Raw genomic sequence first — 24,343 nt, 5'->3', positions numbered from 1 at the left:
TGTTTTTTTTTTTTTTTTTTTCAAAATTTCAGTTCAACTTCACATTTTTCTCCCATTCTATCCAGAACCATCAATAGTTATCCCAGACAAACCAGTCAGTGGTGATAGCCAGGCAGCATATAATTCTGCTCTCAGAGTAGATGTGGTCATGGCTGTAGGCCTCTTTTTTCTCGGAACTTTTGGTTACCTTAATCTTTTACTTTTAGTGAGTAGAGACCAGTAGTTATATCTCAGATGGCCTCTTGCAAGCATGTAAGACCCCAGATACTATTCACTTCACTAAAATGCAGAACGTGATATTTTTGAACTATGTTATGTCAATTGACTAAGTTGTTTCATGACATTATGGTCCTAAGCTTTGAAACCCTAAAAACCAATCTTGGAAAGTATTGGTTTGTGTCTGAGGAGTATCTGTATTTGTGTCTTAAAGGAATATATGTGCCTGCACCCACATATTTGTATTTACACATCCCTACAGACAATTTTGTTCTGCAGTCAACCCGTCTGTGCTTGTTTTTATTAATTGTTCAGTAGGTTAGTTGCTGGGAGAGTCAATGGGAGAGCTCACTCACTTCTCCATCTTACTAGCTCCTCTGCCCTCACAAAAGCAGATAGATATAAGTAGGTTGTTTTCCCCAAAGTGTTAACTCTGAAATGCTATCTGTTATTTTGTTTATTCTTTGTGCTGGTGAGAAAGAAAATTCAGGGCTTGAGGAGTCCAAAAGAGAAAGCTCTTGAAGTGCTTCAGAAGAAGTTGGGGGAGGGGCAGATTAAAAGGGCAGCATTTGCCAGGGGATAAAGCTCAGAAGAAAGGAAAGGACAGGAAAACAGGTCCAATGGAAATATTACCACAGGGAGAAAGTGGGAAGAGTGCTGTTATATTTTGGGGATTACAATCAATGTTACAAATCAAAATATGTATGAATTATTGAATGGAAAACCAATTTGCTATGTAAACTTTCACCCAAATCACGGTTATGCTAGTGTTGATAATATAATTGAAGAAAATATCCCATTTACACTAACAACTAATATAGCTAATAAATCTAAACATACTTAAGCAAAAATGTAATATACAATATAACCATTACTTCATCTCTCTATAGCTCATTTTTTTACAACTTTAGTGTTAATAATAGTACTTCATCAGGTCATTGTAAAGATTAAATAAATTAACACCTGCAGGTGGGAAAAAGGGGCATATTAGGGGAAAAAAAAGGAAAGACCTAGAGCAAAAGTTGAACACTTTGCTATATGAAACCCACTTTATCAAAGTAACTTAACCCCCTGTGTGTGTGTGTGTGTGTGTGTGTGTCTACTTTCAAAGGACTTTCACCTAAGTCATCCTATAGTATGCAGGAGCTGATTTTTATAAGCAGAAAGGACATAAGTGATCCTAGGGTATTTCTAGAAGATGCAAGTAAAAAAACCTGCCAGCTTTAATTAAAGGAAAAAAGCCCAAAAGAGAATCTGACCAGGAGTAATCAAGCAGCATACAGGTTATGAGGAGAAGGAAAAACATGTCCACTGAAATACTTCAGAATTCAACAGCTTAAATAATGTAATTCTAAGTAGGACAAAATTTATGGGAACCAACAGGAATGACTTTTAGCCAAGATTGATTGATTTGGTTTTCACAGAACTGGCCAACCAATTAAACACTGGTTTTCAACACCAACTGGCACAATAACTATAAGCTCATTTTCTATATCTTATCAGATTTTGAAGTTTATAAGCCCATGAGATAGACAATGTGGGGTCAAAATGCAGGTTAATGCTAGTAAATTTTGAAATGCAAAAAAGAAAGAGAAGGGCTACATATACATTATAGAATGTTGTTGTTAAGTGTCATTGAGTCGGTTTTGACTTAGTGATCCTATGTACAACAGAATAAAACAATGCTCGGTCCTGCGCCGTTCTCACAATCATATCCATGCTTGAGCTTGGTGTTGCAGCCACTGTGTTAACCCATCTCATTGACCATCTTCCCCTTTTTTGGCTGACTCTCTACTTTACCAAGTATGCTATCCTTCTCCAGGGACTGGTCTTTTATGATAACATGACCAAAATACAAAGATGAAGTCTGGCCATTCTGCTTTCCAAGGAACATTACAGCTGTACCTCTTCCAAGACAGACTTGTTTATTCTTCTGGCAGTCCATAGTATTTTTGATACTCTTCATCAGCATAACAATTCAAATGCATCAATTCTTCTCCAACCTTCTTTATTCATTGTCCAGCTTTCACATACATATGAAGCTATTGAAAATACCATGGCCTGGGTCAGGCATACCCTAGTCTTCAAAGGGTCATCTTTGTTCTTTAACACTTTGAAGAAGTCTTTGCAGCAGATTTGCCCACTGCAGCATGACATCTAATTTCTTGACTGGTATTTCCATGAGTGTTGATTGTAGATTCAAGTAAAATGAAATCCCTGACAACTCCAATCTTTTCTCCATTTGTTGTGATTCTGCTTACTTGTCCAGTTGTGAGGATTTTTGTTTTCTTATGTTGAGATGTAATCCATAATGAAGGCTGTAGTCTTTGAACTTCATCAGTAAGTGTTTCTTTCAAAGTGTTACTTTCAGCAATCAAGATGATGTCACCTGCATATCCCAGGTTGTTAATGAATCGTCCTCCATTACTGATGCTGCATTTTTCATATAGTCCAGTTTCTTGGATTATTAGCTTAGCATACAGATTGAAAAAGTACAGTGAAAGAATATAACCTTGATACTCACATTTCCTGATTTTGAAACCTTCACTATCCTTTTGTTCTGTTCTAAGGACTGCCTCATTTTCTATGCATAGGCTCCTCATGAGTAGAATTAAGTGTTCTGGAATTCCAGTTGTTCACAGTGTTATCCATAATTTGTTATGATCTACAAGGTCAAATGCCTTTATATACTCAATACAACACAGGTAAATTTATTTCTGGTGTTCTTTGATCTCAGCGAAAATCCATCTGACATCAGCCATGATACCCCTCAACCCACATCGTCTTCTCAGTTTGGCTTGAATTTCTGGTAGTTCCCTGTCTATGTATTGCTGTAACCATTTTTTAATTGTTTTCAGCAAAATTTCACTTGTGTGTGAAAATATAATGGTAACGTTTGATAATTTCTACCTTTTTTTTTAGATCACCTTTCTTTGGAACAGGTACAGATATTGATATCTTCAAATCAGTTGACAAGATGGCAGTCTTTCAAATTCTTGGCCTAAACAAATGAGTGCTATCAGCATTGCATCCACTTGTTGAACATCTCAGTGGGTATTCTGCCAATTCCTAGAGCCTTGTTTTTGGCAATTCCTTCATTGTATCTTGGACTTCTTCCTTCAACACCATTCATTCTTGGTTATATGCTACCTCCTGAAATGTTTGAATGTTGACCAATTCTTTGGTGTAATTACTCTATGTATTCCTTCCATCTTCCTTTGATGTATCCTACATCATTCAATATTTTTCCCATAGAATCTTTCAATATTGCAACTTGACACTTGGGTTTTTCTTCATTTCTTTCAGCTTGAGAAATGCCAAGAATTTTCTTCCCTTTTGATTTCCTAACTCAATATCTTTGCACATTTCACTACAATATTTTACTTTGTCTTTAGAGCTGACCTTCAAAATCTTCTCTTTAACTCTTTTACTTCATCATTTCTTCAATTCACATTAAGTACTTTTTTTCTTTCAAGAGCAAGTTTCAGTCTCTTCTGACATCCATTTTAGTCTTTTCTTTTTGCCCTGTCTTTTCAATGCCCTTTTGCTTTCTTCATGCTTGATATTCATGATGTCATCTCACAATTCACAATTCACTTGGTCTTTGGCCATTGGTGCTCAATATGTCAAATCTGTTTTTCCAATGGTCTCTAAATTCAGGTGGCATATACTCAAGGTTTTATTTTGGCTTTCATGTATGTGTTTCAATTTTCTTCAACTTCAACTTAAACTTGCACATGAGCAATTGATGGTCTATCCATAGCCAGCACCTGGTCTAGTTCTGACTGATGATATTGAGATTCTTCATAGTCACTTTCTACATGTGTAATCGATTTAATTTCTGTGTATCCCTATCTGGCCAGGTCCACATGAATAATCATCATTTATGTTGTTGAAAAAAGTATTTACAATGAATAAATTATTGGTCTTGCAAAATTCTGTCATACAGTCTCCTCCATCATTTCTATCAGCAAGGCTGCACTTTGCAACCAACAATGCCTCTTCTGTATTTCCAGCTTTCACATTCCAATCACTAGTAATTATCAATATATCTTGATTGCATGTTTGGTCAATTTCAGATCACAGAAGTTGGTAAAAGTCTTTAATTTCTTTATCTTTGCCTTTATTGGTTTTTGCATAAATTTCAATTATGCTGGTATTAACTGGTCTTCCTTGTAAGTGTATGGGTATGCTATCACTCACAGCACTTACTTCAGAATAGATCTTGAAATGTTCTTTTTGATGATAAGTGTGATGCCATTCCTCTCCATTTGTCATTCTCAGCATAGCAGTCCATATGATGATTTGAATCAAAATGGCCAATACTAGTCCATTTCATTCAGTAATACCTAGGATATTGATCTTTATACATTTCATTTCATTTTTGACAACTTCCAATTTTCCTAGATTTATGCTTTGTACATTCCATGTTCTGATTGCTAACAGATTCTTGCAGCCATTTTTTTTTTTTTTTCTCATTTTGAGTTAGGCTACACCAGCAAATGAAAGTCCTGAATGCTTTACTCCATCCATGTCACTAAGGTAGTGTGGTGATTAAGTTTGTGTGTCAACTTGACTAGGCCTGGTTGAGTGGCTGGGCAGCCAAATGTATTATTCCTAAGATGAGACTGGTAATCAATTCTATGGTAGAATCTACTGTGACCAGCTGAATAGCTGTTTTGGGGTATGTGGTCTGCTTCCCGTATATAAGAAACAGCTTTGAGAGTGGTTTCTATCTTATGGCATGCTTGAACCTTGCAGGTAGCTGTTTTGTTCTTTGTTCAGCAACCTGCCACACTCTGCCGACCTTGGGACTTTCAAAGGATTTGAATTAATGGCCTGCTGTGTGGTTTGGTAACATTAGGACTATGCCTTTTTACTTGTCAAACTTGGGTTTGTCAATCTCAGCAGCCAGTAGCTATCTGAGTGAAGAGATGCCTCTAGCTTCAGTGGTCGAGGAGCAAGAGGCAGAGCTGAAGCCCAAGGTCAAGGGGCTTTCACATAGCCCCTAGAGTCTGGCACTTTGAACTCAGATTTTTAGCCTCTTGAACTGTAGGAGAATAAACTCCTGTTTGTTCAGCCATCCCATTTGTGGTATATTTCTCTCAGAGTGGCATTAGGTAACCAGAACAGGTAGCCTCTACTTTGAGGAGACAGTTACTCCAGTCATATAATGAGCACCTTCCAACCTGGAAGCTCCACTGAAGCCTGTCCACCCAGGATGACCCTGCTGGTATTTGAAATACCAGTGTCATGGCCTCCAGCATCACAACAACACACAAACCAATGTTATTCAACAAACTGCCAGAAAAGTGGTGGGCATCATGGAATAATTTATGAAAAAAAAATGGAATGAGTATATTTAGTGACCAACACACCCATTGCATTAAAACCAGAAAACAAACCCATCAAGTCAATTCCCACTCATGGTGACCTCATGTTATAAATTAGAACTGCTCCACAGGGTTTTCTTGACTGTAATCTTTATGAAAGCAGATAACCAGGTCTTTTTCCATCATACCACTGTGTGAATTTCAGACTCTCAACTTTTAGCGAGAATATGGATTAGAAAAGAAGTGCACACAAAGGAAAACTTCACAGTTACTATACCTATTAGCTTATAGCAGTGGTCCTGAAACTTAAGTGTGTATCAGAATCACTTTAAGAGTTTATTAAAACACAGATTGCTGGATCCAGCCCCTAAAGTTTCTGATTCTATAGATTTAGGATTGTTGTTGTTGTTATGTGCCATCAAGTCAGACCCAACTCATAGCGACCCCTCCTTGGGTTTCCAAGACTATGGAAGTAAATTGACCCATCTTCCTTCCAAGGAGTGGCTGGTGGGTTTGAACCACCAGCCTTCTGGTTAGCAGTCAAGTGCCTTAGGCACTATGCTACCAGAGCTCCCATAGATTTAGGATTAAGTCCCAAAATTTCCATGTGATTCTGATGTTGCTGATTCAGAGACTACACTCTGAAAACCACTGGCTTACAATTAGAACATGAGTTGATTTCAGAAACATTTGTATTTAGACATGCTTTTAAACACTTTACACATGTTGTTTTGTCCAATTCCTGACAGTCCTGTATGGCAGACAATAGCAAAGTCTTAAAAAAAAAAAAAATAGAATTTAAGATGTTCAGTAACCTGTCTAATGTTATGTGTCTGAAAGGGTCGGAAGTAGCATTGAAACCTAAGTGTGACTCAAAAGCTCATGCTTGTTCTGCTAAACTGTGTAGTCATTCCCAACTATAACAATGAGTACATGTCATTCCTGGTTGGGTCCCTGGGTAGTGAAAATAGTTAACACACTCCACTGCTAACAAATATGTTGGAGGCTTGAATCCGCCAAGAGATGCCTTGTAAGAAATGTCTGGTATTGTCCTGAAAAATTGGCCATTGAAAATAGTATAGAACTTAGTTCTTCTCTGACACACACGGGGTTGCCATGAGTTGGAGTCAACTCAATGACAAGTGGATTTTTACTGATTTTACTCTTCAACACATTTCCCTGTATTATACCGATCTTAGTACATTGTGAATGAGCCCTAGTGGCACAGTGGTTAAAGCTCTCAGCTGCTATTGAAAAAGTTGGTCATTTGAACCCACCAGCCACACTGTGGGAAAAAGATGTAGCAACATGCTTCTGTAAAGATTTACAGATTCGGAAACCCAATGGAGCAATTCTATTCTATCCTATAGCATTGCTCTGAGTTGGAATAGATTCAACAGCAGTGGGTTTTGTTTGATAGTCCATTGTGAGGCCCCTGAGTGATACAAATGGTTTGTGCTTGGCTCCTTCTGGAAAGATTGGCTCTTCCAGACTACCCAGCAGCACTATGGAAGAAATTAACTTCCATAAAATAATTACTACCATTTAAAACCCTATGGAGTGCAGTTCTACTCTGAAACACATGGGGTCACCATGAGTCAAATTCAACTCGACAACAATGGGTTCAGTACATTGTGAGTCTGTAACAAACGTAAATCAATTATAATGACAGACTATTGGAAGTGAAAAATGAGAGAAAAAGAACACAAGCCTTTTATTTGTAGTAGGATACCTACAAAATATAATTCTAAAATATAATACATACAAGGTACCCTAAATAATTTCTATAAAAGCATTTTCTACATTTTGTTATTATAGTATACCTGTTGTAAAAATAAATGTGCAAAAGATTCCTGAAAATTGCACAAGCATTGGGGGAAACAAAAGAGAGAGAAAGAGAGAAAAAGAGAATGAGTGAAGGAAACAACTTTTCACAGTGAATAAGAAAAGGTCATGAATAGAATTTATTCAGTTGGTGGCTATTGTCAACACAGAAAGAAGAAGCAAGATCAAATGAGAAAAAATATAATGCTAATTGGTTTTTTCAAGTCTTGGTGTCTAGACTTATTCTCCACTGGCTAGTACTGTGGCCTTGGATACATAACTAGACAATATATTTTGCTAAGATTCTGTGTAGCATAGATTATGATTCTATGAACAACATTTTGAAAACATGTTTATCAGCATCTCCATCCTTACTAACATGTATCTAATTGTTTACAACGTCAGTACTGAAAAGGGAACAAAATGAGCAGTTTATTTAAAAAAAAAAAATTAAAAAGGAAACTTCTCAGGTGCCAACAAATCCATTTCTAATGAAGGTACTTCCTCTATTCTTTGATTGGATGTAGAATCTCTCAGAATTTTCCATGAGCTTCCAGACTCAGTCCTAATACACTCTGGTGGCTGATCCATGTTAGCTGCCAACTTAATCCATCAACTACTTTAACTGAAAGCCCTGGAGAGCTGAGGCAGCCAAAGGTATTGGACTCTCCCAGCATAGCTGAAGAGACATCCCCTCAATATCTGTGGAGACAAGGCCCAGAATTGCTTTATCACTAAAAGGATGTAATTGCTAATGTAGTTATTGACTTGATGGATCTGTCCCAGCTTATTTTATTTCATTAGGGCTGTTTCCTCAGCCATTTTAGGATGAAATTTCCTAGGTATCTTACCATAAAGAAAAAGTGTCTTTTCTTTTTCTCTCTCTTTTTTCTTTTCAACATGTCATTATAATTGATTCATGCTTTTTTAAGGGCTCACAATATACTAAGCACTATATAATTCATGCTTGCAATTCCTCAGCAGTTTGTATACTAAATATGCTTTACCAGTAATACAAAAGCAGCCTTCATATTTGAGAACGCTAATATGTCTGTGAAGAGCTTTGCTGCTCTAATGAGTCAGTTACTTTAGGTCACTTATGGTTCACTGATCCTCTTAAACAGTTGTCTGATCATTTCCTTGTTTGTCACTGTATGGACCACGTCACCAAAGAAAACAGTTGTAGCCAAAAGCCTTGGATTTTCCTTTTCTAGGGTATGAGTTTGTAGTCACTTCTCAATTGAATGTTAGAAGATCAAACCCCTTATTTTCCATCTGTTATCTAAAGAAGACCTAGTGATAATGGTCATCAAATGCACCTCATAAATCCAAGTCTAAAGTAGGTTTGCTCTATGAGACTAGGAAGGTGGGTTTATTGAGAGATGGCAGAGTGCTTTGCTCCAAGTCTGAATTTTGAGGCTGTTGTTGTTGTTGTTGTTGTTATATGCCATCGAGTGAGACCAACTCATAGCGACCCCTCCTTGGGTTTCCGAGGCAGTATCACTACGGAAGTAGATTGCCCCCTCTTCCTTCCGAGGAGTGGCTGGTGGGTTTGAACTGCCAGACTTCTGGTTAGCAGTCAAGTGCCTTAGGCACTATGCTACCAGAGCTGTACTCATTATAAATCCCAAAACAGTACTTTGTGAGAGGGGCAAAGAAACTTAAAATAGTTGCCATGTACACACTTAGTATCTTTGAAATATACTTTGTCAAGGTTGTATCACAAAGCCAGCTGTACCCAAAGTACAACACAAGGGAAGGCATTAACACCATGCTTCTCACCTCAACCCTTGCCACACTGTAATTAAAGTGGCTTCACTATAAACCAGTGGTATGATTTTCAGAGGTTTATGACTCAATCATAAAAATTCACTCTCCGCTGAAAACTGGCACGAGGCAATGAAACCTGAGAACACAATTTTTGTAGAAGAAAGTAATTTCAGCTCTTTTAAGCTTATAGAATTTTTTTTTAAGTTTTCATGCACACATAATGAAAACAAATCTGCTTTATGTAGACAAATTTTCTATGAGTTTCTTGAATTTCAATAGCCTATGATGGTTAAAGCTCTAAAATATATACATTTTTTATGTTCCTTCCTGTCTCTGAATAGTTTTTTGATGCAAGCAGCTATTGGGATTTGGGAGGATTTGAGCTGGAAAAAAGCACAAGAGGGCATCTGATCTAACCCATTTTTTCCTCACAAGTAGTTTCCCTGGTGATGCTTTTCCTTTCTTCCTCTTGGTTCCTACTGCACATTATTCATACATTAAGATTAATTTCTTCTTTGAGTCACTCAAGAATTCTTCTTAACTCTGTAACATTTCCAGGAAAATGGCAATAACTCTCCTAGTTGGAAATAAAGGGGAAATCTACTACTTTTATCAAATTGTCTGTAGAATAATCTATGATAGGAGAGTAATCTGGTTTGGTGCTTCTACGATCATTGATCAAAAATGTTAGTTTGACTAATATTGATGACAAAAAGCGTATTCTCCCCTTGGGAGCTGTGAGAGGGTTCCAAAATTGAGGTATTGGACTTGTATCAGAATGATGAGCCCAGGTCACCTTCCAAAAACCAAACCAAACTCACTGCCATCGAGTCAACTGCAACTCACAGTGACCTCCATTGGGTTTCCAAGGCTGTAAATCTTTATGGAAGCAGATGCCTCATCTCTCTTCCATGGAGCAGCTGGTGAGTTTGAACAACCAATCTTTTGGTTAGCAGCCAAATGCCTTAACCACTACACCACTAAACCTCCTGAAATGCATCTTAGCTTTTTCTTATTTCCCTTGCAACCATCAAATCTTCATACAGACTTAAATACATAACAAAGGAAACATACTTCTCTGTGGATAAACTAAAGATATGGAAAGAATATCTAAGGGAGGGTCTTGACACAAGACCTCTATGAGATATTCCTTCAGCAGCCCTCAGGAAATGTTTTAACATAATTATCTTATAATTATGTTAAAACATAATTATATGTTTTATATATATATGACCACTCTGTCAAGCCTCTTTTAGTGATGTGTTTACAATAACTGATCCAAATAGCACACATTTGTGTTACCAACCAATCACTATGAAGCCCCTGCCTTGACTTGTCTCACTTCCAGCTTCCCTGATCCTGCAATTTCCAGTAAGAATATTGTACCTTTATTTCCTGATTTTACCTCACAAATATGTCAGTTATGCCACCATTTTGGAGCATTTGGTTTCACTGTGTGAGATAAGACATCTCCCTAGTTCCAACTGTTCTGAACTTTCTGTAAGTCTCTCTCCTTTTATCTTAACAGAATATAAGTTCTTACTTGGTGACAGTGAAGAATCCATCCTGAAGCTATGGAATTTAAAGGATGGAGAGCTTTTTCAAATACAAGTGATACATGCCTATATCTGCTATAGTTTCCTTCAGAAAAAAACTCTGAAAGTCACACATTACTAGGTGGCAATGGTTTTACATGAGCACCCACTCTGAGAAGATCTTAAGGATGCAGATCCATTTGTGGTTTCAAAAATTCCTCCCATGAAATAGCAAACAACTATTATCATTGACAACCAAAAGATGGATCCATTCTTAAAGTATGTTTCTTTTTCTATCCTTGTAAAAACTGTAAACAACATTTGGTAGTTAAGGTGATCATCAACTTGGCTAGGCCTGGTTTTGAGTGGCTGGGCAGCTAGATGTAGTATTCCCCATGAAGAGACTGGTAATCAACTCCATGGTGGAATCTACTGTAAGGAGGTGAGTAGCTGCCTTGAGGATGTGGTCTGTGTCCTGTATATAAGGAGAAGCTTTGGGAATGGTCTCTAGCATTTTGGGCATGCTTGGACCCTGCATGTAGCCTAGTCTTCATTCAGCAGCCTGCCATGCTCTGCCAGTCATGGAACTTTTAATGGACTTGAATCAATGGCCTGCCATGTGGTTTGGTAATATGATGGAGTGTGCCTTTTTACTTGTTAATCTTGGGTTTGTCAGCCTCAGCAGCCACCAGCTGCCTGACTAAAGAGATGCCTCCAACTTCAGCAGGCCAGGAGAAAGAGGCAGAGCTGAACCCTCTTGAGGGTTGAGGGGCTTTCACCCAGCCCCTAAAGACCAGCACTTTGAAGTCAGAGTACTAGCTTCCAAATAAACTCCTCTTTGTTAAAGCCATCCCAGTTGTGGTATATTCCTGTTATAGTGGCACTAGGTAACCAAAACACAAATAAATACAATCCTAAATTTGGTCATTGATGAAATTTAAGCCTTTCCAGATTATATGTGTTATTTTAATTCCATTGATATAAAATAATTTAGAAGACAAAAGGTTATACTATTGAAATAATTAAGAGAAAAAGGAAATTTATTAATGTTCTCATTATTTTAAAAGGTGAGTGAATTAGAAGAAACAAAGAGTTAATCAGTATCTATTACATGAAGGCAGCTTGCTAGCCATTTCATATTTACATATGCACTTTAAAACAAAAAAAGAAAAAGAAAAAGAAATCTGCTACCACAGAGACAATTATAACTTATAGAAACCCTATAAGATAAGTAGAACTGCACCACAGAGTATCCAAGGCTGTATATCTTTACGGAAGCAGACTGCCTCATATTTCTCCTATGGAATGGCCGGTGTCTTCAAACCACCATCCTTTCAGTTAGCAGCTGAGTGCTTAACCACTACACTAACAAAGCTCCTTTACTGTCGTTAGGGAAAAAAAAAAAAAACTTACTGCTGTCAAATCAATTCCAACTCACAGCTACCCCTCCTTGAGTTACTGAGGCAGTATCTCTATGGAAGTAGATTGCCCAGTCTTGCTTATGAGCAGTGGCTAGTTGGTTTGAACCACCAGCCTTCTGGTTAGTAGTTAAGTGCCTCAGGCACCATGCCACCTGAGCTCCTTAAGGAAAGCAAATATTCCACTTAAAACTGGTGCTCTCTCAGAGAAGTTAACCTGTTGCCATCAAGTCAATTCTGATTCATGGTAACCCCATGTGTGTCAGAATAGAACTTGCTCCGTAAGTGGCTGATTTTTCAGAAGTAGATTACCAGGCCTTTCTTTCAAGACACTCCTGAGTGGACTCGAGCCTCTGACCATTTGGTTAGTAACCAAGTATGTTAACACTTTGCATCACCAAGGAATTCCTAAAAAAAAGTTAAAAGAGCCTAAATGGGGAGAAGGGGATAAAAGAAAACAACAGATTAAAATAAAATTAAACATTGCCTTTAAAGAATACCCCTCCCTTTTCCTTACATTTTTGTGAGTGCACGTAATTTTTGCATCATATCAATAGGCAGAAAACCACAGGAGCTCTGGTGGTATAGTGCCTAAAGCATTTGACTGCTATCCGGAAGGCTGGCAGTTCAAACCCACTAGCCACTCCTGGAAAGGAAGGTTGGAGAATCTACTTCCATAGCGATACCACCTCAGAAACCCAAGGAGGAGTCGCTGAGTCGGATCCAACTCCATGGCAGTGCATTGCATTGCATTTGTGTCCTCAAAGGGTTCACACAAGTCTATTGAACCACAGACTTTTTTTTTTTTTTTTTTTGGGGGGGGAACATGTAAACTATCCCAGTAAGTGTGAGAGTGATGAAGCAAAGTGTTCTCACACTCCAGCTGCCTCTGTTAAAACTGAACATCTCCAAAAGACAGAGCTTCATCTTGATTCACATTTTGAAAAGTTGAACTTACCTGTCTGGGGAAAGAGTGAAATATTCCAGGTAATCCGAAGAATAATGAGAGAAAACTGAAGGAGATTTGGCATGTGTGCAGCAGGCAAGAGAAATGTTTCAAATGGCCCGTTTAAAGGACTAACCTTGTAGGGCTCAGAGAAGACACAGCAGTCTGTAGGGCAGGTAGGAGTTCCACGATCGGAGGTGAAACAATTCAGTTTGACATCACTCTGACTTTGAGGCCAAGCCCACCAACAGAGCGGACTTGGCAAGCAGCACTTAGAATCCTTGCTCAAAGGGCAGACTGGACTGGAAAACAGAGTGTGCAAAAACTGCTGATTGGCCGTTGAGATTTTTAGCCACATCAGCATACATAGAAAAGAACACTGTCAACTCTACTATCTCTAAATGCAATGGGCACTGATGGAAAATGAAAATAGCTTTAAAGTCTAGTAAAAAATCCTTCCCAGTGAAGAGTTTTTGAATAGCAAAAATATTTTACTCCAAGAATGGATTTGGGCTTTTGTTTGTTTTTGGAGTTTAGTTTTGTTTAACCTTCTTGTCTTTACAACAGCCTAGCCAGAGTAATTTTAAAATGTAAAGCATGTCACATTACTCTCCTGCCTTATAGCCTCCAGGGGGGGTTTCAATGCACCTAGAATTAAATCTTATTTTCTTGCAATGCCGACAAGACCTTCTCTGATCTGGCTTCTATCTGTTGTTCAGACCTCTTCTCTTATCTCACTCTCTCTTGATCACTACACTCCAGTCAAACTACTCCTTTTAATTTCCTAGAGTAAAACAAACCAAACTCAATGCCATTGAGTTGGTGCCAACTCCTTGGGTTTCCAAGGTAGTATATTTACAAAAGTAGATTGCCCAATCTTCCTTCCGAGGAGTGGCTGATGGGTACACCAGGCTTATTTCTGTCTTAGGGCTTTTGCACTATTTCCTTTTTATAAAATACTGCTGTGCTGATCCTCACATGCTACCTCCTTCTTGCCATTCAGCTCTTAATTCAAATTTTACTTCTTTAGGAAAAACTCCTCTGACTCTCAGTCTAAAATAGCTTCCTTTAAAAATGATTTCTGTCACATTCCTAGTGCACAAGTCTAGTCCATATTACCCTGAGATAATTTCTCATCTAGCTAGGTCAAATCCCCACTCAGCTAATGCTTACCATCCACTCCTCAACTTACGTGTCATTTCCTCAGGAAAGCCTTTCCTGAAACTTCAGAGAAGGGAAGGCCTCCTATGATAAATTTTTAAAGAATTATACTTTTCTTTTGCAAGAATTATATTCAATTAACATTTTGCGCTAATTTTATTAACTAACTGATGTGATCTTGCTTATTTAGTTGTGTGATTTCCCAAATATATATATATATATATATATATATAAATGGAAGTTGTATGTGAGTAGAGATCTTATGTGTTCATCTTTTTACTGTGGTATCACCCATAGATAAGTAATTCTTATTTTTTATGGAACTTAGAGTATATATATGTTGTTATTATGTGCCATCGAGTGGAACCTGACTCATAGCAACCCCTCCTTGGGTTTCCGAGGGAGTATCACTATGGAAGTAGATTGCCCCATCTTCCTTCTGAGGAGTGGCTGGTGGGTTTGAACCGCCAGCCTTCTGGTTAGCAGTCAAGTGCCTTAGGCACTATGCTACTAGAGCTCCCAAGTGTGTGTGTGTGTGTGTGTGTGTATATATATATATATATATATATATAACTGATTGCCATCGAGTCAATTCAGACTCACAAAGACCCCTGTTGCATTTCCAAGGTGGTAAATCTTTATGGAAATAGTCCACCCAGTCTTCTTTCCACAGAGTGGCTAGTGGGTTTGAACTACCATCTTCCTGGTTGGCAGTCAAATGTCTTAGGCACTATGCCACCAGAGCTCCTTTCTAGAGCATATAGTGTTGTTGTTGTTGTTGTTGTTAGGTGCCCTCGAGTCATTTTCGACTCATAGCGACCCCATGCACAGCAGAACAAAACACTGCCCCATCCCGCACCAGCTACACAATCCCTGCTATACCATCATCGCAGCCACCGTGTCAATCCCTCTCTTTGAAGGCCTCCCCCTCTTTTGTTGACCCTCCATCCTACCAAGCATGACATCCTTCTCCAGGGAATGTTCCCTTCTGACAATATGACCAAAATTGGTGAGCCGAAGTTTGGCCATTCTTGCTTCCAAAGAGCATTTCGGGTGCACTTCCTCCGGGACAGATCTGTTAGTTCTTTTAGCAGTCCATGGTACTTTCAGCATTCTTCACCAACACCACAACTCAAAAGCATCAACTCTTCTTCGGTCTTCCTTATTCATTGTCCAGCTCTCACATGCATATGAAGCAACTAGAAATATCATGGCTTCTGTCAGGTGCACCTTAGTCCTCAAGAAGACATCTTTGCTCCTCAACACTTGAAACAGTTCCTTCGCGGTTGACTTTCCCAATGTTACACATCATCTAAAGTCCTGACTGCTGCTTCCATTGGCATCAATTGTAGAACCAGAGTATATAGTACGGACTTAAAATAAGTAATGGGAAGTATGATAAGTATTATAAAAAAAAAAAAAAGGAAGCACAGAGAACTATGGGAAATTATAAGAGAAGGACCTATTCTAGTCTGGGTAGAGGAAAGACCAAGAAAAGCCTTTATCTCAAGTGGTGATTAAGCTGAGACCTGAACTATTATTAGAAGTTAGCCAAGCAATGGTTGAAACATAGGGTGAGATGGCAAGGGAAGAATGTAAGAATGTTCTAGTCATCTAGCAATGCCTGTGTATCTTACTCCACCCCAGACATCTAGTTACTCTCCATCTTATTGTCTATTCTTTTCATAGAACTTAGCTGAAAATACATTATTTTTTTCTGTTTTATGGTTTTTCTCTCCAACTCATTAAAATAAAAGTTCAATAGGAGGAGGGAATTTATAGATCCTTAAAAACATTTATTTATTTATTTCCTTTGCTCAAGTTAATATGTGTCTACCCTCTAGTTAATGGTTTACCCTCCCACCTCCACCCATCCCTGCTAATCATCAAAGAATTTTTTTTTTTTTTTGTGAAACCCTAAGAAACTTTGTAGGTCTTGCTAACAACTATATTCCAGTAGCTACAACAGTGACTGTCATTTAAAATATGATTGATAAGTAATGTATAAATTAATGTGCAATGGTCTAAAATCAGTAAAGATAAAACAAGTGTCTAAAAAAAATCATTTTGGCTACAGTGTAAGCTAGAAAGAGATAAAGGCATAAGATAATTAATGACTGGGGACAGATGGGTAAGCAAAGGTCAGATTTTTTAAGCATGTTAAGAAAGTTGGATTTTATCCAAAATAAAGACATCAAAGAGTTTTAAGCAGCTATGTTATATGATCAAATATGGATATTAAATATCACTCTGGTTAATATGTACAGGGAAGCTTTGGTACCATAGTGCCTAAGGCACTTGACTGCTAACTAGAAGTTTGGGAGTTCAAACATACCAGCCACTCCTCAGGAGGAAGATGGAACAATCTACTTCCATAGTGATACCGCCTCGGAAACCCAAGGAGGGGTTTCTATGAGTCAGGGTCTGACTTGACGGCATGTAACAACAACAACAATATGTACCAAATTGATTGATGAAGGACAAAACCAGAATAACAGCTAGTATTTGGAAAATTTTTGTTGTTCTCATGAGGAATAACAGTTGTTTGAATAGGAGTAAAAGTCGTGGCACTAGAGAAAAGAAATTGTATTTTTAAAATTCTTTTAGTAATGAAATTGATTTGACTGAATGAATAATTGGATATAGCAAATGAGGAGAGAGAAGTCAGGGTTGATTCTCACAAATGAATGGTAGAGCCATTGCCTAAGTAGGAAAAGCACTGCAGGAGAGAGAATTAGGTTTAGTACACATAGTGATGAGTTTAATTTCTGAGATCTTCTAGAGGAGAATAGACAGTTGAAGATACAGGTAGGTCAGGTTAACTATTGTTGGTTCATCGGTTGGTTCCAATGCCATTGATAAGGCTCTGGATTTAAACTGTCTGTATTAGAATCGTGTCTCCCTACCATTTTTATTGTGTTCATTTGGCCAAGTTATATAACATTTCTAAGCTTCACTTTAATCATCTGCAAACCTTATAAAAGAACCCATCTCATAGGGTCATTATGAGGATTAAATGAGATAAAACAGTTGTTATGCAAAAAGCCTTACACAGAGTAAGCTCTTGATAAATGTTAATAATTCTTAGCCATGATTAGCCATTTTGGAATTAGAAAGGCCATCAAGTTGAGGGATTTTTGTTAAACATTAATGAGTATACAAAGTCGACAGACCCTTACCACTTAAATTTTTGCAGTCTTCATTCAAATATAATTCATATCGTTCAAATTTTCAACAATAATGATAAATAAGTTCCTATTAACTGGCTGCTGCCTTTAACTCATAGAAATTACTGACACCATTTTTGACACACTATATTCCGTATTTTTTTCCAATTCTTCACATTATTCTTGTGATGTCTTTTGTAAGTACTTACTGGAATACAAATAAACATGAACTTAGTATGAAAGTTTTTATAGAAAATAAAGCTACAGATCTGAAATTCTGTCACAAATATTTACCATGAATAATCAATGAAAAAAAATTCAATATTATGTGGTTAGAGGTAGATACAGAAACCTGTCCCTGAATAAGTGGTTCCCTTTTTACCTATAATAGATAATATATGTCTTACGGTATGAAACCTTCATCCCATAAACAACTTATCAACTGTCAGTACCTTGCTCATCTCCTTCATCAAAAAACACTGTGGAATGGAGTCTAAAAATTAAGTATAGTAGAAAGTTCATGTGTCTGTGTACATATATATTCTCATACACATACATGTACACATATATACAGAGTAATTTAAAATTGAATATAAATTTTAGAAAAGCAAATTTAAAAAATTGAATTTAAATAATTCAAAAATATTTTTAAAAACATAAATGAATTTTTGCCCTGGATGAGACCCTAAAAACCATGTAATTCAGTTGCCTCCTTATGCAGATGGGTGTCTGAAGTCCAAGAAGTTGGGATGAATTGCTTAAGCTCATGCAATAACACGGCAGAGTTGTGACTAGAACTCTAATCTACTGATTCTCAATTCAATGTTCTCTCTACTATGTCATGATCAATAAATTAACTATTGTATTTTACTTTAAATTATTTTCGATGGAATCATGAAAGTATATGTTGTGTTCAGCATCCCTTGATGCTACTATAGTAGTCAAACAGACTCAAATTAAACTTAAACTGATTACCTGTATCTCCTTTATTTAAGAATACATTATACTTCTGAAAATAAATAATCCAAGGTAGACAATTAAAAGATTCATACAGCAAGTCACTGTCCACAAAATCTTTGAAAGTAAGGCTGACATCTGTTACAAAGACGGATTAATTAGGTATTACTTTAAATGATGAATCCTGGCTCCATTTCCCATGAGAACAGTTGGTAAATGTACTGTTCTAATTAGGGATTTGGATCAAAATATAATTTTATTCTAATCATGAAGGCTATTAAGATTTTTATTAATACTATCAGTTTTACTAACTATGTACTTCACACATGTTTATATGACAAGCACAAATACTTTTCTTCTAGTGAAAAAAAACAACCTTATAAATTCTATACCATTTACAATTGGGGATTAATTATTTAGGGCTAAACTAACTGCATTACAATTCCCTTTTCTTTCATTGCATCATGTTTTTTCTTGACATGCCATGAAAGATATTATGCTATGAAGATCTCATAAGATTCTACAAAATTTGTGACAGAAAATAGTGTCAAGACATATCCTGAACATGATTTAAATAATGGGCTTATATTCTGTATGAAAGCCCAGTTTCTCAGAAAGTAATTTAAAAGTACATGCCCTGCTCCTCTCAGCCCTCAACTACTACTTCTCATTTCTCAGTAAATTCACGTTCTCTGCTCTAGCTCCTGCAGTACAGCCCTCAGAATGATAGTGTTGGTAATTGAAAGAATACTAAAATTAGAAGAAAGGGTCCTGGACTAAACCCTGCCTTTACTGCTACTACCTCTGTCTTTTTAAATCAGTTACTTTGTTGTTGTTAGATGCTGTCAAGTCATCTCCAACTCATAGCAACCTTATGTACAACAGAACTAAACACTGCAAGGTCCTGTGCCAGCCTCATGATCCTTGCTATTGTTGCAGCCACTGGGTCAATCCACCTTGTTGAGGGTCTTCCCCTTTTTCAGTGACCCTCCACTTTACCAAGCATGATATCCTTCTCCAGGGAATTGTCCCTTCTGACAACATGACCAAAGTAGGTGAGACGAAGTTTGGCCCTTCTCCCTTTCAAGAAGCATTCCTGCTGGACTTCTTCCAGGACAGATTTGTTAGTTCTTTTAGCAGTCCATGGTACATTCATTATTCTTTGCCAGTGGCACAACTCAAAAGCATTGACTCTTCTTTGGTCGCCCTTATTCATTGTCCAGTTCTCACATGCATATGAGGTGATTGAAAATACCATGGCTTGGATTAGGTACATCTTAGTCTTCAAGGAGTCATCTTTGTTCTTCAAGACCTCTTGAAAGAGGTATTTTGCAGCAGATTTTCCCAATGCAATATGTCATCTCAGGTCTTGATCTGAGATGCTTCTGTTGGTGTTCCAATGGATGCTTCCATTGGTGTTCATTATAGAACCAAGAAATACGAAGTCTTTGACCACTTCAATCTTTTCTCCATTTATTGTGATGCTGCTTATTGGTCAAGTTGTGAGGATTTTTGCTTTCTTTCTATTGAGATGTAATCCATACTGCAGACCATATTCTTTAATCTTCACCAGTAAATGCTCCAAGTCATCCTCACTTTTAGCAAGCAAAGTTATGTTATCAGCATATCACAGGTTGTTAATGAGTCTTCCTTCTGATGTCACATTCTTCTAAATATAGTCCAACTTCTCAGATTATTTGCTCAGCATACAAATTGAATAAGTATGGTGAGAGGATATAACCCTAGTGCATCCCCTCCCTGATTTTAAACCATGCAGTATCCCCTTGTTCTTTTCCAATGACAAACTCCTGGTCTATATATAGGTTCCTCATGAGTACATGCAAGTGTTCTTAAATTCCCATTCTTCTCAATGTTACCCATAGTTTGTTATGATCCACACCATCAAATGCTTTTGGATAGTTAGTAAAACACAAATAAATATCTTTCTGTTATTCTTCGCTTTGAGCAAAGATCTGTCTGACATCAGCAATGATATCCCTCATTCCTCTTCTGAATCCAGCTTACACCTCTGGAAGTTTTCTGTCAATGTACTGCTGCAACCATTTTTTAATTATCTTCAATAAGATTTTGCTTGCATGTGATATTATGAGATGGTTCAATAATTTCTACATTCCATGGGATCACCTTTCTTTGAAATGGGTACAAACATGGATTTCCTCCAGTCAATTGGCCAGCTAGCTGTCTTTCAAATCTCCTGGTATAACCAAGTGAGTGCCTCCAGCACAGCATCCATTTGTTGAAACATCTCAATGGCTATTCTGTCAATTCCTGGAGCCTTGTTCTTTGCCAGTTTCTTTAGTGCAGCTTCTACTTCTTCCTTCACTACAATTGGTTCTTGATCATATTTCACATACTGAAATGGATGAACATCGACCAGTTCTTTTTTGTACAGTAACTCTGTGTACTCCTTCCATATTCTATTGATGTTTCCTATAACATGCAATATATTGCCCACAGAATCTTTCAATATTGCAACTCAAGGTTTAAATTTCTTTTTCAGTTCTCTCAGTTTGAAATGCCAAGTGTGTTCTTCCCTTTTGGTTTTCTAACTCCAAGTATTTGCACATTTCATTACAATAATTGACTTTGTCTTCTCGAGTTGCTCTTTGAAATCATCTGTCCGGCTCTTTTATCTTGTCATTTCCTCCATTTGCTCTAGCTACTCACTGTTCAAAAGCAAGTTTCATAGTCTCTTCTGTCATCCATTTTGGTCTTTTCTTCCTTGGCTGTCTTTTTAAGGACCTCTTGCTTCCTTCATGGATGATATTCTTGATGTCATCCCATAATTCTTCTGGTTTTCAGTCACTGGTGTTCAATGCATCAAATCTATTATTCTTTAGATGGGTTTTAAATTTAGGAGGGATATATTCAAGATCATATTTTGCCTCTTTTGGACTTATTTTAATTGTTTTCAACTTCATCTTGAACTTGCATATGAGTAGTTGATGGTCTGTTCCACAATCAGCTCCTGACCTTGTTTTGGCTAAAGATATTGAGCTTTTCCATCACTTCTTGCCACAGATGCAGTCAATCTGATTCCTATGTACTCCATCTGGTGAAGTCCATGTGTATAGCCACTGTTTGTGTTGTTGAAAAAGGTATTTGCAATGAATAAGTTGGTCTTGCAAAATTTTATCATGCAATCTCCAGTGTTATTTCTATTACTAAGGTCATATTTTTGTACTACCAGTGATTCAAGTTGGACAATCTACTTCTGTAGTGATACCACCTCAGAAACCCAAGGAGAGGTCACTGTGAGTCAGGTCCAACTTGACGGCACGTAACAACAACAACAACAGGGATCTTCTTTGTTTCCAACTTTTGCATTCCAATCACCAGTGATAATCAACACATCTTGATTGAATATTCAGTCAATTTCAGACAATAGAAGTTGGTAAAAATCTTCAATTTCTTCATCTTTGGCTGTGGTGATTGGTGTGTAAATTTTAATAATAGTGGTATTAACTGGTCTTCCTTGTAGGTGTGTGGATAGTATCCTACCCTTGACAGCACTGTACTTCAGGATAGATCTTGAAACATTCTTTGTGATGATGAATGCCGTGCCATTCCTCTTCAATTTATCATTCACAGCATAGTAGATCATATGGTTATCTGATTCAAAAATGGCCAAAACCAGTCAACTCCCTAAAGCCTAAGATATCGATCTTTATGCATTCCATTTCATTTTTGACAATTTCCAGTTTTCCTAGATTTATACTTCGTGCATTTCATGTTCCAATTAATAATGATATTTGCAGCTGTTTCTTCTCATCTTGAGTCATGCTACATCAGCAAATGGAGGTCACAAACGCTTTACTGTATCCACATCATTAAGGTCAGCTCTACTCTGAAGAGGCAGCTCTTTCCTAATCATATTTTGAGTGCCTTCTGACCTGAGGGGCTCATTTTCCAGCACTAGCAGACAATGTTCAAGGGCTATTCATAAAGTTTTCCAGTAATATATCAGACAATGTTTCACTACCATTCATAAGGTTTTCATGGATCAATTCTTTGAGAAGTGGATGGTCTCTTCCTTCTTCCAAGTCTGTCTTGGCCACTACCACAGTATGAAAAACTGACAGACAAGTTCATCTCCCTTTGCTGTTTCAAACTGCCCAAGCTCACTTCCTGGCCTCCCTGGGCTGCTATAAACCCCACCACACCACCTTGCTTCTTTCCTGGCCTCCCTAGTAGGCCAGGAATCAGTTTGTTAAGCTCCTAAATTTTTAATCTCTTACTCTTATCATCTATACTATGTGGACAATTCTAATGATAATGCACATATATCTCATGGGATATTGTGAAAAATAAGACAATATGTGAGGAATAATATAGAGTGTTGCACAAACAAAGGATCATTTACTCACTACTTAAATTTCTCCCAGAATTTATGAATATCTGTTATTTTTTTCTTCAAAAATATACTGAACCACCTGCAGAAGGGAAAAGGAAAGAGAGATAAGAGGAGAAAGTTAAAATATAAATGTGTATTGTGTAAGTATGTAAGTAAATATTAAATTGCTTGTATATTTCAACATAAAACATGCTTAAATTTCATGAACATTTGATTATTTATTTAGTTATGGAAGACAATTATCTCATTTACTAAGAGGAACTATAGAAAATTACCACTCTTTTCAAAATTTTCATTTTACTTGGAAGGAAGGTAAATACAAAATCATCTCATTAATAATAGACATTTGGATATCCTAGTTACATCAGAAGTCCTGAACTATTGTAAAGGCTTCTTCACTATCACCACTTGGTACTATCACCTCATAGGACAAGAAGGTAATGGTGTATGAATATGTGTGCACCACTTACAAACGTGTATATAGATATGCCAGATATATTACATAGGAGACACAGTCAGGGATACCTCCCAGACAGAAACAAATCCCTTGCAGGATTAGTTTACTGGCTTTGAAGGCTTAAGGCCATAGTCCTTTGTTGTTGTTGTTATGTGCCATCGAGTTGGACCTGACTCATAATGACTCCTCCTTGGGTTTCCAAGGTGGTATCACTATGTAAGTAGATTGCCCAACCTTCCTTCTGAGGAGTGGCCAGTGGGTTTGAACCACCAGCCTTCTGGTTAGCAGTCAAGTACTTCAGGCACTATGCTACCAGAGCTCCCTTAGGACATATTAATTAATTGGCACAATATGGTCTCTGAAGTTTATGCTCTACACCCTAGTTTGGAAAGTAGTGTCTGAAGTCTTAAAAACTTACAAGTAGCCATCTAAGATACAACTATTGCTCTCTGATCATCTGGAGTAAAAGGGAAATAAGGAAACTAAACATCAAAGAAGAAATCAGTCTATAGGACCAATTGCCTATATGAACCGCATCCTCGACTATCGAGAGATCAGAAGAACGAAAGAGGCCCTGCTACCACTACCAACTATTCTGACTGGGACTGCAATAGACAGTCCCAGATAGAATTGGGGGAAATTGTAGAATAAAACTCATAATCTTCTATTAAAAAAGAAGAAAAGGCAGATTTACCAGCAGAAATCTAGTGAAACTTTGAGACTATCACCCTGAGATACCCTTTGGACATGGAACTGAAACTACTCTGAGAGGTTACCTTTCAACTAACTAATAGATTGGATCATAAAATAAACAATATCAAACATGAGTACAGTGACCTTTTTTATTAAAAAAAAAAAAAAAAAAAGTGGCAGAAAGAAAGAAAAGAAAAGAATGGTCTATTTCACACCAAACAATAAACATTGACCCTAAAGCAAAGGTGGGAAGAGAGTGAGCAGAAAAGCAAGAATAATGGAAATGAACAACCAGAAGGAAAATTATGAGAATGTTGATGCAAGGTGGAAAATGTAACCAATGCCACTGAGCAATATTTGTAGAAACCTTCTAAATGGGAACCTAATTTGCTGTGTAAACTGTTACCAAAATTCAATAAAATATTTAAAATTAAAAAAAAAAAGAAGTAAGAATGTAACTGTGGCAGAGATAGAACTCATGTTAGGGCTGA

This window comes from Orycteropus afer, unplaced genomic scaffold (assembly GCF_000298275.1).
Source record: "Orycteropus afer afer isolate SDZICR_OR568_19922 unplaced genomic scaffold, OryAfe1.0 scaffold00010, whole genome shotgun sequence".
Taxonomy (NCBI): domain Eukaryota; kingdom Metazoa; phylum Chordata; class Mammalia; order Tubulidentata; family Orycteropodidae; genus Orycteropus; species Orycteropus afer.
Note: the sequence above shows the minus strand (reverse complement) of the source record.